General features: G+C 34.5%; 1 protein-coding gene and 1 long non-coding RNA gene across 9 annotated transcripts in view; one reads left to right on the top strand and one right to left on the bottom strand.

Annotated features, from left to right (window-relative positions):
- The window catches only part of LOC108002561 (peroxidasin), a 282,659-nt gene that overhangs the window by 215,610 nt on the left and 50,250 nt on the right, over positions 1-16,799 (bottom strand). The window lies entirely within an intron of this gene.
- The window catches only part of LOC108002562 (uncharacterized), a 51,054-nt gene continuing 37,894 nt past the window's right edge, over positions 3,640-16,799 (top strand). Inside the window, exon 1 of one of the 3 annotated variants that reach the window (XR_001766887.3) lies at positions 3,640-4,194. This is a non-coding gene — a long non-coding RNA (uncharacterized LOC108002562). The remainder of the gene's footprint in view (positions 4,195-16,799) is intronic. The other 2 variants (XR_003698769.2, XR_003698768.2) reach the window with 2 other exon arrangements.

The raw sequence follows: 16,799 nt of genomic DNA, 5'->3' as shown, positions 1-16,799 counted from the left end.
TTCTCGACAATCGAAATCTAATGGGATTAAAACCCAGACAAACCCAATGTTGGACCTTTGGGGGACGAATACGACATTCTTGACACTTGAATGCCATTGTGATCCATCGAAGTGGTTACTTAATCTTTAACCTCAGGACGAGCAAAAGATTTGGTAAATGGCCTACTGCATTGGTGTATCGGTCATCAGGGATCATCCTTTAGCTCTGATCAAAAGTGAAGCACAAAAGCTGCTTTCCTTGCTCTCCAGACTTTTATAAGGATTCAACTTTAGACAGAGAGAATATGAGAGGCGAAAGAAACGTGATTCACGTAGCTGATACATCGATTACCTGAAGTACAGCCTCGTTTTGGCCATTATTCAAACAGAAAAAAATCGCGAAACTATTTCTCCAACTTTTTCTTCAATTAAATTATCCACAGTTATCTTTTTAGATTAAAGAATATAAGAGGAATCAATTCGAATAGCACTTTAAACACTTCTATCAAATATGAAAAATAAAACTTCCACGACATCGAGCCTGTTAATACATCATTCGTTTCCATAAAAAGAAAAAAAAATCCAAATCTAAGAAATTCGTCCAAAATTCCAAAGCTCGTCGAAACGAACGTTTCATCCCTCATCGGTTCCCAAGTCGAAACTCATCAAAATCCCCAAAAGTCATCGCGGATAGCCAATCCTCTTCCTCCCCGAATTCGCAAACCGGCTCATCCCATCGAAAACAGCAACGCTCGTATCCGGAAAAAAACGTCACGCGTACGACTTGATCGTGAACGATGCGTCGTCGCGAGGTCACATTTCCGGCTCGAACAGCCACCCACCCTCACGCATATACGTATCCATACGCGCAACCCCCAACACTTGTTGACCCTGTTTCTGGCTGCTGTTGGCCGGTGTTGGGCGCTTTTCTTTTTGCCCGCAAATAAACGGCACAGAGGAAACGGCACAGCGCTGCGGTCTCTATTCGACAAACGATCTCGCGGCGCGGATCGATCGATCGATCGATCGACCGATGGACGAATCGAAAAACCGTCGGCCGCGAGGGTAGGAGGAATGAAAAAAAAAAAATAAACGCGGCCGTGGCTCCTATGACGTCGGACATTCGTTTCCGCGCACGAAAAAAACGAGCAAGTTTCTCGGCCGACCGACCTGTACACCCTTGCGCTCCTTTCCATTCCACGCGTTGTAATTTACTCGAGCCCTCTGCTCGCTTTTATCTCTCCCCACTCGCTCTTTTACTCCTGTTTTATTTCGCCCCCCTCCTCTTTCTCTCCTCTTTTTTTTCTTTCCCCCATTTTCTTCATGTTCGTTATGTCGATCGCCTCTCAAAAACCGCCGTTCAAAGATTTATTACCCTGTATTTTTATCGTGGCCATTTTAGATTGTCCCTATCTCGCCTTTGTGCGGAAGGAATAGGCGGAGGAGGGGAGGGAAAGTGAAACGTTTGCGTCGATCAAAGGGGAAATTTGTAGAATGAAAGGGGGACGAATGATATTTGATTTGAGAAAAGTTATATATTTTTGGATAAGTTTCGATTGGGTTATCGGTAGAATAATTCTATATTCTCGAATGACGATATGTTCGATTTTTAGACGAGATAGGAGAATGCATTGTATAAATTTTTTACATTGCATAATATATGGAATATTTCGCATTGTATCTGGTAATAGAAGGGATATTTTAAATATTCAAGCTATGTAATAACTTGTAATTTTTTTTGTCCCTTGCATTTTTCATCATTTCAATTTTTACCGTTCTTTCTTTCGTATTTTACTTCGTCCGTACAATAATTCTTTACAATTTTATTTTTCATTCTTCTCGACGAATTCTCTTCTTTTTATTCCGCATCGCTCTAAACTCTTCCCATGCTTTCTTCGTGTCACGAGAATCGGAATAATCCACGCGTCGCACGTCGACTTAAAACCGTGAAACCTTGCCTTGACGATTTCATGATATAAAGTTGAGATATGAGTCTGGATGGCTGTCACAACTGTCAAGACTTCTACATTTTTCAGAATAGTCCCATCTTTCAAATTTTTCCTTCGAGCGAACTACTTTTTTATAATGTAAAAAGATTACTTGTTGAAAAATGTCCTATTTTATTCATTGATTCAGATCTGTTAACTTTAATGTATAATAATTTTCCTTTATTTATTTATTTATTGTTAATCTAATTCTATAAATTATTTAAAAAAGTTTTTAATAATTAACGCGAAACACGTTATAAATGTATAGAATAAGAAATTTAATATAAATTAAGTTACAAAGGCAAAAATGTTTCTACGTATTTCCATATTCATTGCATTATAAATAAATGAATAATATTGAAAGCATAGATAGGAAATTTTTAAAATTGAAATTTATTAAAATTGTTGTCATAAAAATAAATCATATATTATATTATCTTATGTGCAATTTTATATTCCTTCTTCTTTTATTCCATTTCTTTCTTTTCGTATTTCCAGGTAACTACTCTCAATTTCTTTTTTATTTTCTCTCAAAATCCTCTTTACCAAGAAAATATCCTTTTATTCTTTTTTTTTTCTTTCTTCTTAGAACTATATATAGAATTAAAGATCAAATATGCGCTTACTTTAATTATTATAATAGATAAAAAATCATGACACGATTAATAAACCGATAGATGACTTCTTATTTGAGAAGCTCTTGAATAATTCTCTTCAAAATATCGAGTATCCGATCAACTTGATAATTCGGGAGTTAGCACGATGATGGTATAGGTCAACAGAGTAACTAGGCTCTAGGGGAAAGAGGCTTCATGCTTATAAATTGTTGCTCGTTTACGATATGTCCCTAGCTAATTAATAATGCAACTCAAAGTCTATGTACCATGTTGTATCATGGTACTATTATAGATTGAAAGGATATTGTCTAGTTCCACAGTGTTGAAACTACGACTAATATGATTATAAGGTACATCAACTTGACATAACTGTATGACTTTCGTCCCTCTCCTTTCTACTTCCTACCACTAAAAGTTTACTTTATACATTGTTTTTTAAGCCTATAAAACTACACCATCACATTTATCACGTCTTCGGTATTTCTAGCAATCTTCGACGTACAAAAATGACTTTATAGAACGATTCTCTCCTCAATGGATTTCAATACTACTACAACAATACTACAACAATACTATTTCCGTAGTTGGCGATGAAAATCACCATGAACTGATATAATCATTATCAATCGTGATTATTATTATAGATAATTGGTATTCGGATATCACAAATCGTAATCAAACATCATACAGTCATCGCCGTGATGCATAGAGGGCAACACTGATTTCCAATCCGTGCTAACGAATCACGTTGTCCCATTTTCCACGCTTAAAAGTCTATTTTATGCATCTAGATCCATGATGGTATCTAACAAACATCCAAGTTTCGAACGATCGTGTCCCTCGATTCGATTCCCCTGCATGTTCACAATGTCCAATTTGTCCGCCCCTTTTTATCATTTCCCCGTTACCACTCTAATCCTCCACCTGTACCGTTTTTCAGTGGATCCCTTGATCGGTGAATCGCGGTATCAGATGGGCGGGGAACACATTAGTTAGCGGTAACAAGCGCGGCGAACAACTGCGTTACAACATAGCCAGGGCGTGTTCTACACAACCATAAAATACGTGTCACAACCGTGCTACCGTGTAAGCCTGTTCCTAACCTCTACCTGCACACGTGGCCGCGAACAAATAAAGGGAGAACTCGTTTATTATTCCGCGAACGATGCGAAAAATCACCTTTTTTCGCTTCCCTTGAAATGTTTCCTTTCGGATCGTTGGAAACTGCATTTTCCAATTTCGAGAGTGCTTTGTCACCTTTTTTTTTTTTTTCTTTTCATCGCACCGCGATGTCTTAAGTCTCAAGTCGGACGTCGATGAAGAATGCGAAAAGTTATGAGTTGGAGAGTGAAATTGAGAAGTTTCGAGGTGTTTTTCGATTTATAGTTTATAGAGTTCAACACATTGTGAGGATGAGAGACGCGAATCTATGGTCTTCGATTTCCAAACGTTCGGAACAGGACACGAGAATCTATGTCTTTTGTTTACCAACCGTTGGAGAGGGGAGACGTGAATCTACGTCTTTAGTTTTATTCCGTCGCGCGGTGTTTACTTTTCGATTCTCTCCGGTGACGCCGAGGCACACGGTCGTGCGACGAACGTTCCTAAAGGTATGTTAATTTTATCGATTTATTTGTGTGAAATGTGTTAATATATCGGATTATTGATAAACAGAAAAATTTATATACAAGAATAATGTAATAACAATTGAATTATCGTTTTATTATTTATTAAGTTATTTAAATTTATGATTTGGACAACAAATATTGGTTTGATCAATATCTTTGTGTATCAATTTTTATCTCGGCCTTTAGAATCAATCTTCCAAAGATATTCCACAGATACAGCAAGGAGCTTTGAAATTTCAGAAGATTAATATTTTATAGTGGAAACACGTGTTACACAGATGCGTTAAAAGTTTGAATATAGAATCGGGATAGAAGTTAGGTTATGTTATCCTAAGTAACTGCACGTACTATTAATTCGGTTAAGTTTCTGTTAATCTGTGTCGTGCGTATCATTAAGATTATTTATTATCCGTTACGGTTTCCTTTGCATCTCCTACATTAATTGCAATTACCATTATAGAGCAACAGCGCGTTAATTCTAGAGTAATCGCGCGTGCATCTAATTCGGAAACTATGAATTCGTTTCCAGAAAACGATACGCATTCACCAAAGCGTGAAAGCTATCGTGTAACAAGCTATATATGTGTTTTAAGTTTGAAACTTTCCTAAAAGTTACAACGTAGCTGGTGAAATACAACGATAGTTGTTTCATTGGAACACGATTAATCTAAAATGCTTGCAATAAATTAGTTTATTTCGATATTTAAAGTGAAAATATAAAATTTATCGCACGACCGCTTTTACTCATTCTCGAATTTATGTAAGCCGCGCGTTCCCGTCGATCCTTTTAATTGAAAGATTAAAATGTAAAATAGTAAGCTTGTTTAAGCCTGCAACTTATTATTTTCACTTGCGAAAATACGAGAGTTTATTCCGATCGGTCTGACTTAAACGAAAATATCAAAATTTAATTCTGTTAAGGATTTTCATTAGCATTATTGATTTTCTTTTTTTTTTTTTTTTCATAAACTTGGGGGCTTTGTGACTTTTCATTTAGTTTCAAAACGGATTTCAATTCTTCTTTTTCTATTACAGGGTTTATCTTTTTAATTCATTCAAAGGAATTAAAGAAGAAGTGATTTACAAAACATTTTATCTTTTTCAATATTTTACTTTATTATTTTTCTTATTTATCTAATTATAGTAATTAAACGATTCTTCTTTCGTTCCTTGAACGAAATAAAAACATTTATCAATTTTTTCAAAAGAGCAACTTATGCATGACGATGTAATACATTTTGTTACAAAATAAGGAACCACTCTTCTTACACTCCTTTCTTCTAGGAAAATAAAGTTCAGAGTTTTACAGAGTCACGAAATATTAAATTTATTTCAACCGCATAAATTTTCCCCTATACAATCTTTCTTTCTATCTTTTTTCTTGGTTACTTCGAACGAATCTAGTGTACCAAGTGTAAAGAAATATCTGACATTTCCGCAGATAAATCCAGGAATAATTTGAATTTCGTAGAGATTCGTTAATTGTTCCGCGGACGTGATTAAATATATAGAATATTTTATTGCAAAAGTATATTACAGTGAACATAAGTTAATAATTTACTCAACAAAGGCAAATATAAATAAAACAATTTCGTTTATATTAAAAATTTTGCAATAATGGTTTCATCGATAAGAGGTTTTTAAGAGGTAATTGAGTGACATTTATAACTAATTTGAATAAAAATTGCATCATCCAAAAGTTTTTCATTTTAATGCACGTGATTGCTTCAATCCTGAATAAAGGAAATTCTAATGTATAAAAAAATACAATAATTACAAATTATTCAAAAATTATTCAAAAATGTTAAATGTTACAATATGAATTTTGGCAAGTTGTATTTATAAAAAAAAGATTGAGAACCATATGATTGATACGTTGAACATCATAAAAAGAAGTTTTAATAATTTCTTAATATATAAACGTATTGAATTATATGGCTTTCAATTGGTATTTCAGGATTTTAGTAATCTCAGTTACAAGTATATAATGCGCCATAAAGCTGTAACAACGTATATTACACGTATAACTTATTATATCACAATTTACGTTTCGCTTCTTAAATTATCTTTCACGACAATTTCCAACGATATTTTTACGATATGACTCCGAATCACTAGCTTCTACCAACGAAATAAAAAGCTCGCGTCTTTTTAATTCCATTTTAAAATAATTTTGAACGAAAAAAAAAAATAGAGAGAGGAAAGAGTTGAAACGATGCGCAATAATGAGACTTTAAATACCTTTTCCACCTATTGCGAAACAAAACATCGTAAACAACTGTTAATCCTCTTTTTTTTAATTCGTTATTTTCTCCTATTCTCCCCATCCCCTTCTTTTTTTCACTAATTTCATTTGGAAAAACGTGATCGAACGCCGTGCAATTAATTTCTCTGTTTGAGGATTGATTTTATTGATGATATTTTCACATAGACTTTCGAATTTTCAATCTCATTACGAACCTTTTTTTTTACGTTTTTTTTTTTTTTAGAAAACGTGATTCGATGGAATCCTGGAATTTTGTGAAACGTGTGTATATACGAATGCATAAATGAAGCATTGTTTTGGAAAAATTAATGTCGTTTCATTTGCTAAATTCATTGCAGACAAACGTTGTTAATGTGTGTGACAAGAGGAGAAAATAAAAGAGCGGTGGAATATCAGGAAATATTTTTAACGTACCAATTATAATGATATTTACGAGAGCATGATATTAAAAATGAAATAAAGATATTTCTTTCTCATTAACATATTCGCGTTAAATATATCAATTTTCTCTAACACACTTATTGCTTAGGCTCAGTCTAAATTCTAATCTCTTGTGTAAAATTTTTTAATGAACTTTAATTATAAGAATTGTTTTTATACATTTTTATTAAGAAATATATGATAAAAAATGATAGAATATTTCCAAAATTAACAAGAAAATCATCATCTAACCTCTACATGATTTCGAACTATTAATTTAAAATTTATAAAATTAAACAGATCATATTCCTAACATCCTTTGAAAAACACAATTTCAAGTTATTACTTAGTTTCGATGCCATTCTTTTTTAGAATGAGAAAAAGGGAAGACGACAAAAGAATAGATTCTTCTACGAAGATTTTTCCTTTTTTAAAGAAAAAAAAGGAACAAACATCAAATAAGTTTCACGCGAGGAAAAATTTTAAGAACTTTCATCGTTCTTTCTGAATCTTGGCAGTTAAGAAGAATCCGTGGAATTTCGCAGAGAAAATTTCCGGCCACGAACTGCCTTCTCGGCAACTTTAATGGTGGATAATAAGAGAAGGAAACGGATTAGCGTAGTGGTCATGTTCGTGAGTGACACGTGATAAATTCTGATTTTCGTTTCGGCTGAAATGGGCGAAACACGAGAGGTTAACGTTATAAAACAAGGGGCAAAGTCTATCCTCCATCGGTGCACGTGAACACATTTTCATCAAATGCGAAACATACGTTATATTCTGGTTGTTAACGGGTCTCAGTTAACAAGCCAACAACGCTATTTTCCAACATTTTGCTGCACAGGCTATATTGTATACAACCAACGTGGCTGGATTGAAACACTACGAATTCTTACACGATGTTTCTGAATCGGTCGATATAATTTCCTTAAAAATATCCTTTCTGTATTGATTTTCTTTTGTAATAGAATAAGAAAATATTATTTGTAAGGTAATATAAAAAATTTGGGTCAAAATATCATGCAAGCACGAGCAATTAAAAAATGAAGAATTAGAGCTTTGTTTTAATTCCTTCAATTAATTCAACGAGAAGCACCAGTGCTTTTTGAAATTTATTATATATTCTCATTTTTATCCAAACTCGAATAACAAAAGAACAATGTAAATCTTAAAAATTTGCGAGAAGATTATTCGTTACGAAAAAAGTTTTAAAAATATTTTACATAATTGATTAAAAATAAATCTTATTTCCAGAATCATAACAACAATATTTCCTTATATAAATTTTGCAACAATAAAGCATCTCTAATATCTTTATTCCTTATTTAACTATGAGCGTAATCCAACGTCTCTCGTTTCGTGAAAACGTATTCCTCCAAAATGAAGCCTAGTAAACTATTCCCCTTCGTGATAAACCCAGTCTTAGAAAATAGCTACTGCAGGGATCAGAAGCACACGTCCCAAGGATAATAATTCCAAAGGAATAAGGATTAACATCGTATTAGCTCTTCTTAAATAAACGATAGTACTTAAGACGTTTTCGAAACAAGCAAAAGTTAAGTTTCAAATCTATAATTACTATGGATGACTGAAATTATTATATTATTATCATGACTGAAATTTACAAATATTTTGGAAGAAAAATCGAAAAAAATCAATTGTTCTTTTTATTTTTTCAATAAAGAAGAAACAAAGAAAAATATCCGAAAGATACAAATATAATAACACAGGAAAGTAAGTGAAAAATATGTGTATAAAGTATGTATGTAATAACTCCAACTTTGATTCATATGTAACAAAGATATATAAGTAATAACTCCAATCTATTTCGTCCAGCGTGGCACACCGTACTAAAAGTATAAGCTGCATATGTGATAACTTCGCCCATTTATATGCAAGATAAACGCGAAAGAAAATCATAAATTAACATTGTAAAAATATACATTTTGAATTATTAAAATTTAAAATTTAATCAAGTTTAACAACGGCTAACAAAAATCGTTAAAAGAAAATCCTAGCCACTCATTTTTAATAAAAATGTTAAATTTCGTCTCTCGAAAACAACATTCTCCCTGCCCATAAACCATTCAGGTTCAAAATCGCTTACGCTTGCCACGCCACCCCATAATAGAGGCGAGAGCATAAAACTAAACCGAACGAAGTCACCGAGTCGAGTGCACTCTGGCAAAGGATACATATAGAAGGATCTGCCATATATTCGCTCCAAGTTTGGAGCCTGAGCTCTGCAGGTGGAGGGCGGCACGAAGATAGCTTAAATTCATTAACCGTCCCATTGAATCGGCGGCAGGAAGGCTTGCACCGTCGCTCGACCCGCTCTTAACGCCAATGGAATTGTTAATCCTCTGGTAGGTCATCGTGCTTACCGATCGAGCACGCATGCGCAACACGCGCCGATACCCATTCTCCATGTCGATGTGTTAACGATCGCAATAACAATTACCGTTTCAGTTATGCCCTCCCTCACTTCCCATATTGTTCCCGAGCGATGATTACTGATTGGTTCCACGGGGTGAAAATATCGAAATCCTACGATTACCAGGCTTTCTTGCAACCCGTTTCCCCTCGTGTAAATTGTAATCGGGAATATGCGCGCGCCACAGATCCGTGTGGATCATTCCAGATACGTGATACACCGTTAACACGTGACTGGAACCGCGTTATGGATTTCCATGTGGCCGTAACGGGGATGAAGATAGCGTATATGGCCAGGCTGGAGCTGTTCTTTTACATGATAATGCGAGCCGCGCTTGATAATTGTTGTTCTTTATTCAAAAGTCCCTCTTGTGCATTGTTTCTGTGATAATCTCTTACAAAAAAATTTCTGCTATCTAGAAAATTCTTTCCTTCTTTTCTTTTATTTTTCAGGTGCAGAGTATTTTTAGATGTTAATACCCTGTTCTATTATACCTCGAAAATAATAAGAAATGTAAAAAAGGTTCTTAGAAAAGAGATTTAGTTGTTGAACCGTTTTATTATTACGATCTCGAATAATCTTTCAATAAGAGGAGAAATGAAATAAAAATTAAAATAATATCGTATCCCGTTGTGATAACCCAAACCAAATGTTCCAAAAGTATCAAAATAAACGGATTATTAACCAAACTGCAAACAATCCCTCTAGCAAAACAAGCGGAAACAGATCCACGCGAAAGAAAAAAGAATACGAAACCCGAGCAACCAGTTTCATTAAAATATCGTACTTCCAAATACGTACTGCCGCCACAATCATCCGCAAAACAATACATACCACTTCTCCGTAATTAAAATTGCGGCCCTGCTCTACCAGATAGTAGAACGCTCATCAACGAGGCCAATTTATCGCCGGCGTTCATTGAAAATTCAAATCGGCTTTTCGCTAAGCCCGTAAAATCGTGGCAACTGTGCCGTCTTATTATTCAAATCATTATTTACACCGAGGAATCTCTCTCGGGCTTCCAACGACTCATAAAACTCGGAATATAATAGTCGGATCGGAGAGAAATCCGGAACGTCCCTGGAAAACTGGTTTCCCCGTTCGAGCATCGCAATTTTAGGGCGAGGGGGGCGAGGGAAATAGGCCAGCGCAACGCGCCAATGAGCATTTACAATAATACACCGGGTACATCCGGACGCGTTCGCTATTCGGGAACAATATCTGGCCCTACAGTATCTGAATTAGGCAGAGGTGGTATTTAGTTTCCGTTTCACCGAAATCGCTATTTGTAATATTAATACCCGTTAACTAATTAGCCTAGGAACGGTAACTTTCAATATGGGACCGAAGCTCAAGTTTGCACAGAGGATAAAGCTGTTGGGGCGTAACTGATTCGATGTAACTTGCCGTGATGTAATGCAATTTCCGAGCGGCGAATTATACGAACCGTGGAACAAAGGACAGACTTGGAAACAGACAACAGTTAATTCGGGAGGGGAGGATTTCTGCCATTGCGATGGACCGATGGTGTTTTTATTAAAATTTTTATCTCATAACGTGCGAATGGAAAACGTGCGGGTGTGTTGGCACCCGGTTTCGAAAGAATTATATTCATTATCGAAATTTTTGTCGAATGGAAATTGGATGTACGGAATCAATTATATTGTTTTTTTCTCGAAATTGATAAGTTTTTGAAAAAGAGACAAAGGAGGTTGTATAATATATATTTGTTACTCGAGAAACGGAAATAAACTTGAGTTTGTTAAATGGAATATATTTTTTTTTATCAAAATGAAGGAATGAATAAACTGTTTAATTAAATTTCATAATTGGAAGGTTACGTAAAATGCTATCAGGAATATTAAAAGAGAGCAACGATTTATTACTGTTGCTATAATAAAAATAATTATTAATAGTTATTATCAAAGTAATTAATGGAAGTAATTTTTTAATTTCCAGTTTCCTAAAAAGTATCCTTAGTTTTCTAAAAAGAATAAATTTTCTTTGAATGGAAATGCAAAAAAAGCTTGAAGGATACGAGGAAAAAATTATGAAAAAAGCTGTGCTACTTGGTAAACGATATATGTGTATTGAATATCAAAACATGAAATGAAACGTGGATGATGAAAGTGCATGTGGAATTGTATCTTATGAAAAGCGAAATGTAACTCATCGTTGATGAAGTCGAGACTTAAGTAGAGCTAACGAAGACGGAACGTAATTTCGCTTTATGAAATGTTACCGTATTTTATGAAAACTTTAACCTAGTTCTCTGATGTTCTACATTATACTTGAAACAGTAAATATAAATTTAGAAAAAATATCGATATAACTTTAAATTGTTTTCAACAAAATTTTATTTGAAAAATTTTTCACTCGAAAAGCTATATAAAAAATATTTATCAATATGATTTTAACCTATTTTCAATAACAAATTATTTATTTGAAAATATATTTTTTTCATTTTAATATAAACAATTTTTAAAAAAATAATTGTACAAAATAATCGTATATTATAATCGTATATTTAAAAATGCAATATTGGAACTTGATTTTAATTAATTTAATCGATTATCCATAACCAATTAATTTTTTCACATCCCTCGTGCATTTTTATATTTTTATATTATATTTTCAATCAGACATCAGGCAATTAGTTAATTCATTTGAATTTCGCGGGGTCGAATTTTGGTGGAAGATTTTTTTACGTTATATTAATTTAAATTCGCTTTTATTATCTCACTATCGCCATATTCTGTTTAAAAAATACATAAATTCATTATTATCAATCAACATTTTTATATTAATACATATTTTTAGATCCATCGATCTATCGACTTGTGTATTTTCCTCGAATTTTTACAGAACGACAGCATCGGGTTTCGTATCATCCTCTCGCGAATAACAAGTACGTACGATCTCACGATGTCGACTTCATTGTGCGTCGTTATTGCGTTCTTGCTTGGTTGATCGTAAAATACGCTCCACGAGATAAGTATCGACATACGATCCGATCTTTCGATCGTGAAACGAAAATACTTCCAACAGGTATTGTCGATCGAACGTGGAAAGAAATAGTTACTTCGAGAAAAATGAGGGAAAAGAGTCGAGGCAGGGCATGCCTCGTCCTATTGGCTTCGGGACGATATCGTAGAGTTTGCAGAAATCATTTTGAATACAAATACGTAACAATGAATAATGGATCCTCGTAGAAATAAATGGAATCAAGAGGATATTTTTTCTCCGTGATTAAATTTGATCCCCATAACGCAAGATACTGTTTCTAATTTCTCGTGTTTTTAGGTTAGGTAATGTTTTCTCGCGTTTCTAGGTTAGGTAACGTTATCTCGATACTGAGTGTATTTCCAAGAAAATTAAACCAGGAAATAATTAATAAATGAAATGGTAATTGAAGATTTTATATGATTAACAATAGATAATTGCTGAATAATTTACAATGATCTAATAATTTTAAAACATTAAAAATTTTAAACTATGTATATAAACTGTATATAAAAAAACTTTGTCCGACAATTGTAATTAACAATAGAATTATTACATCATATAATAAGATCAATTTTTAAAAATCGGTCAATTAAGGTCAATAGAATTAAATTAATTAATATATATATATACATATATATATCATTTATCATCAATTAAACAAAAAAATTACTTATCATTGTACATAATAAATAAATTGACAAATACATTCACCATTATCACAAAGAACACATATGGATTAACGGAAATTGCAACCAATCTATTTATCATTTAATAATCTATTCGACTCGAGATTCTGGAAAATGGTGGTATATAAGTAAATATCATTAATTAAAGAGCACGATTAGAAGAAGCGATAGGTAATCGGTAACGACAACGAAAGCAAGGAAACGGCGAGAATTGCACGCTCAACATACCGTGAAAGAGAGAGAGAGAGAAAGGGGAGAGGGGCAGATGTAGCTAACGAACACGGAACTACAACTCGAACTCCCTTAATGGAAGCCGCAGACACGAATTCCACGATTTGCAATCGACTAGCCATTGGAATGCTCTCTGGATCAAGAGACAGATAGGTATACGAGCAGGCCCTGGATACCTGGCTACTCTGCCTCCATTGTGCATATACAAGCACGATTTACTTGCCCTGACGTTCGTGTATCTGTTCACAGACCGTCTCATCCGGCAAAGAGACTGAACGATCATGCCTGTCATTAAGCTAACTTTGCGTAAACCGTGCAACTTCTTCCATTACTTTACTTCTCGTCCACCTTTGACACGTGTCGTTCGTTGGATATTATTGGGAGAATATTGAATTAATTGATATAGCTCTATCAGAAAAAAATTATATTGTCACAAAAAAAAAATTGGAAATGAAATAAATAAATTTGTGTAGAGAAATATTAAGAGCAACTTGTACTCTGATTGAAACAAGATTATAAAAAAAGAAATCTATAACATATGATATATAAATTATCAAATTAACATCAATTGGCAAATTACATTTCACAAAAAGGAATTCAAGAATCGAAATTCGACAAATTTATCCAATCCACTCAGAGATTGGATCAAATCAAAACTACTCACTCCCTCCAAGAAGAAACCACCAAAACAGCCTTAATTACCAAACTTTTCGTCCGATCCAAATAGACCAACAAATGTATCAATTGCCACGATAACGTGACCGCTCGAGCAACGTTTACCTTTAAGCCGAATTTGCTCCCTTTGTGTGGAAGGATAAACACGGTCGTCTACGGAGTCCTCCACGGATACGTGACCACGTATTCCCTGTCCAAACAAGAAGGATCGCAATAAACGTATGCGCTGCATACATATCCGGTCGTCGTGTGCGCGCTGTTTAACACGCTCGTGTCACAGCGTGTCTCGTCGTTAGACGTACAGGCATTAAACCCCGCGAACGGATTCGAGTTCAGACTTCGAGCAGCCTCCCCGCAGAGAGACTCCGCGATATCGAGAGAGTTTCGCGTGCCTGTCTCGAAGGTAATGCGATTTTATGCGCGCGAGCGCCCCACTCCCTCCGCAAGGTTCGCCGCATCTAAGTAATGGAAGAACCGATTAAGCGGAGCACCCTATTTTCAACGCCAGCTGCCGCGAATACTTTTACCACCCCTCCCCTTCTTTTCAACCGAGCGACGATGGCTGTTTCCTAATCGTGAAAATCTATTCCGAGTGTAGACGCCGTGGAAGGCCATATATATCGCTGTATATAGATATAGAATATTTGAATTGTGCCAAAAAGATTTGGGATTGCGAAGGACAAGAGGGGAAATAGCTGTTCGTTGAAAGGTATTTGAACTTCTGAAGCTGGTGATAAATTTTGATAGATTTGCAAATTTAATCTGTAGATAGATGAAATCGAAAATCTTTCTTGAACGATATATATATATATACATATGTTTATTATTAGCGACCTATATCGTCTGTTTATCTATACCGAGAACCAATTTCCTGCGGTTTGGCACGATATTATGGCAAGAGGGCCAGCAAAAATTTGATTATTCGTATCCAGGGATCGCCAATTTTCCAGGTTAAACGACCGCTCAGATATTGAGCTTAAAGCCTACTCTCTTCGAAATTATATCGCAACTGATCAACACGTGGAAACGACATGTTAAAAATTTCGTAAAAATTTCGTAAGATATATGCATTAATATTATTTATTACTGTTCTAATTTGGAGGAAAGAGATACAATAGGATCGGTCAGAACGATAAAGCTTCCGCATCGTTGCGGTTTCATTCGAGGCTTAAGGCCAATCTTATGGGATTCGTCGTTTTTCTCGTTTCATCTTGTCGTTCTGGGATGAAAGTTTCGCGAAAACATCATCGAATATCAGGGTTAACGAAACAAGATCGAATTGGATAAGGTGATGGAAGGGAAGGGAAAGATTTTTGCGGAGATGATATGTCGGATTTAATATATTACATCCCGAAATTATGATGGTGTGATTCATAATTCAAATAAAGGATGTAATTTCGGGACGAACCACTTTAACGTTTCTCGATACGATGTTGGGCAAGTTATGGCCACGTTTCCGCTATAGGAGGAATATAACTCGGCAATTCATCGTAGCGTAACTGAGATCATAGCCAACCTGGCAGTTGAGTAGAAAAATTCCACGGAATCGATTTATACGAGATTTAAAAGAGATTTGATACGCTTGCCAGAAGAAATAGGATTTTCCTTGTTTTCGTTGGAATTTTAATCTTTAAGCAGAATAACTTTTCGATTATGGGGAAACTTAATTCTTTATAAATAAATTTAATTCTTCGCTGAATGTTTCAAAATTATACAAAAAAAGGAGCATCGTCCAATATTTTAAGCTCTAATAACTTGTCTTCGTCCTATGAAAGAAACCTAAAAAAAAAAGAAAAGAAAGCGACAAATATATCAATAACACGTTAAGATAACTAATCGAAGATTTCTCTTAAAGGTTACGACAATTTCCAGAAGCAATCTCAGTTATTTACAATCGATTACACGAAGACAAATCCAAAACTGACACGTCTAGATTCGAATACTACTATATTCAGAAGCGTAGATCGGAGACCGATCTCGTGATAGAAAGGGACGATTAGTCATCGTGGCGTCTCGAGTGGACGACGATTTGTAATTTTCTACTTGCCAGAGACAGTAACTAACGAGTACCTGGTGCAATCGGTCTTTTTCACCGACAACAAAGTCGATACGATCCAGAATGAATCCGGTGTTGCCCGACGAAACTATAGATAAGCGCCTTTGCCACCGTTTACTTTACGTTCCGTAACGTCGTTTAAGACGTGGCGAAAGCTTTCAGACATCTTTTAAGCCCGCCGTCATTCGAGTCGGGATTATTGAGGATGTGAGAATCGATCGTGAGATATAGGGTGTTCCAATCAACTTCAACAAATTTTAAATATTCTTAAGTATTCTTTGTAATTAAAAAAAACATTCAAAATGATGTGTATTATCTTTGATATACTTATTTAAAGTCTAAATCTTCTAAAAATACATACAAGTGCGTTGAAGTTGATGGACGATGTTTTAAATACTTGTTAAAATAAATGTTCATTAATCTTTCCTTTACTATTTATATTGAATGATTTTTATAAATTTGTATGTCCAAGATCGTGTCAAGATCACAATATTATCTCATAATTGTTACAAATCAAAGTGTTTTTAATATAATATATTTTTTTTTTAATATAATGATCATTATCGATAAAATAGTTAAAATGAGTTAAGCGAGACATTATGTATACATGTATAATATAAAATCATTATCACAAGTGAACGGATGCAACGATGTTTGTTTGCAAGCATTAAAACTTTGAAAAGAAATTATTGAAGATTGGAAAAACTGAACTGTTTACCGGATGAAAATATAAATTTGCTTTTGTCCCGCATGTCGCGCATAGAGTAAACCAACGGTGTGATAGCTCTTTATGAAAAAAGGGAATCGATCGAA

This window comes from Apis cerana, linkage group LG1 (assembly GCF_029169275.1).
Source record: "Apis cerana isolate GH-2021 linkage group LG1, AcerK_1.0, whole genome shotgun sequence".
Lineage (NCBI taxonomy): Eukaryota > Metazoa > Arthropoda > Insecta > Hymenoptera > Apidae > Apis > Apis cerana.
Note: the sequence above shows the minus strand (reverse complement) of the source record. Positions and strands in the feature narration are given on the sequence as shown.